General features: G+C 43.0%; 1 pseudogene; it reads right to left on the bottom strand.

Annotated features, from left to right (window-relative positions):
- Positions 1 to 929: 929 nt before the first annotated feature.
- Positions 930 to 1852, bottom strand: LOC136128224 (olfactory receptor 2A12-like; annotated as a pseudogene).
- Between the last annotated feature and the right edge of the window lie 633 nt (positions 1853 to 2485).

Here is a 2485-nt window from a genome sequence, read left to right as displayed (position 1 = left end):
AAAAAGAAAACTAAACATAGAACTACCATATGACCCAGCAATCCCACTACTGGGCATATACCCTGAGAAAACTGTAACTCAGAAAGAGTCATGTACCACAATGTTCACTGCAGCTCTACTTACAATAGCCAGGACATGGAAGCAACCTAAGTGTCCATCGACAGATGAATGGATAAAGAAGATGTGGCACATATATACAAGGGCATATTGCTCAGCCATAAAAAGAAATGAAATTGAGTGTTTTGTAGTGAGGTGGATGGAGTTAGAGCCTGTCATACAGAGTGAAGTAAATCAGAAAGTGAAAAACAAATACTGTATGCTAACACATATATATGGAACGAAAAAAAAAAAAAAGGTTCTGATGAACCTAGGGGCAGGACAGCAGGACAGTAACAAAGATGCAGACATAGAGAATGGACTTGAGGACATGGGGAGGGGGAAGTGTAAGCTGGGACAAAGTGAGAGAGTAGCATTTGGTATATACACTACCAAATGTAAAATAGATAGCTAGTGGGAAGCAGCTGCATTGCATGGGGAGATCAGCTTGGTGCTCTGTGACCACCTAGAGGGGTGCGATAGGGAGGGTGGGAGGGAGACACAGGAGGGAGGGGATATGGGGATATATGTATACATATAGCTGATCCACTCTGTTATACAGCAGAAACTAACACAACATAATAAAGCAATTATACTCCAAATAAAGATGTTGAAAAAATATTTTCTTTAAGATATTTGCATCTGTGTTCATGAATAGGATTATACTGTGTTTTCCATTTCACAATGTTTAACTCAGCATTGTTATCAATAGCTTAAACAGTTAGGTATTTAGTTTCTCATTTTATAAGAAGTCCAAAGATAAAGGACTCAAAAAGACATTTAAGGACCCAGAGGCATGAGGATGGGCTCACACAGGTACTCCAAACCATCCCTCACATTGATTTCTTCTCCAGAAATCTCCTTAGGGCACCCTTCACCTCTGCATTCCTCAAACTATAGATTAGAGGATTCAGCACAGGGTTGAAAAGACTGTAAAACAATGATAGAATCTTCCTTTGCTCTTGAGAATGGATGGATTTGGGGGCTGTGTGCATGACAATGGCACTGCCACAGAAGAGCTGGACCAGGCAGAGGTGGGAGGAGCAGGTGCAGAAGGCCTCTCTGCGGCCCTCACCTGACTGGATCCTCAGGATGGCAACCAGGAAGCGTGTGGAGGAGACCAGCACCAAGCAGAGGGGCCCAACTAAGACAAACATTGAGCCCACAAAGAGGACGATTTGGTTGAGCCTGGTGTCAGCACAGGCCAATTTGAATACTGATATGATTTGACAGAAAAAGTGGTTTACTTTTTGTGGTCCACAAAAGGGTAGCTTCAAAGTGAAGGACATGGACCAGAGCCAAGAGGAAACTGAATATCCAGCAAGTGGCAGCCAGGACCATGCACACTCTCCAGCTCGTGATGACAGCCTAACGCAGGGGGTGGCAGATGGCCACACACCAATCATAGGACGTCACCACTAAACATACACTGTGACAGCAAATGCCAAATACAGAGAAGTCTGAAGTATGCATGGAGCAAAGGAGATGGTTTTCTTCTGCGTTATAAATTTGCCATCATCATAGGGACAGTGCTTGAGGCATAGGATATGTGAACGATGGCCAGGTTTGAGAGGAAGAAGCACAAGGGGGTGCGTAGTCTGGAGTCCGGGCAGATGAGCCCTAGGATGACTCCATTTCCCATCAGTGTGAGGCTGTAGAACAACAAGAAGAACCCAAAGAGGAAAACTTCAAGTTCTGGGTCAACTTGGAATCCCAGCAGGATGACTTCTGAGATCCACGTCTGATTGCTTCCCATGTTCTTTTGACAGATAAATAAAATGCTTCACTTCGGACAAAAATTTTAGAGCTGAGCAGCAGAAAAAGAAAAAATTGATATGCTCATACAGAGTGAGAATTTATGCCAGAGGCCACAAATCAGTAATTCATGGATCCAATCCAGCCCAAAGCCCTGTGATGTTGATCTGACAATTTGGCTTTTACTGATAATTAAAAATTTTAGTTATTGACCAATTTTAAGATGAACCTATTTTCAGGGCAGGAATAGAGATGCAGACATAGAGAATGCACGTGTGGACACGGGGGTGAGGGGAGAGGGGGTGGGATGAACTGGGAGATTAGGATTGACATATGTGCACTGCCATGTGTAAAACAGATAGCTAGTGGGAACCTACTGTATAGCACAGGAAGCTCAGCTCAGTGCTCTGTGGTGACTTAGATGGGTTGGATGGGGGTGTGGGTGAGTAGGGGAGAGGTCCAGGAGGGAAGGGATATATGTATACATATAGCTGATTCACTTTGTGGTACAGCAGAAACTAACAAAACATTGTAAAGCAGCTATACCCCAATAAAAAAAGAAAAAAATTAGATTTTGCATAAAAATTGAGATCTCTGTCTTCTCTTCAAAAAATAAAATATTTGTCAACTCTTA

The sequence above is a fragment of the Phocoena phocoena genome, chromosome 9, assembly GCF_963924675.1.
Source record: "Phocoena phocoena chromosome 9, mPhoPho1.1, whole genome shotgun sequence".
Lineage (NCBI taxonomy): Eukaryota > Metazoa > Chordata > Mammalia > Artiodactyla > Phocoenidae > Phocoena > Phocoena phocoena.
This window is presented reverse-complemented; position numbering and strand designations above follow the sequence as displayed.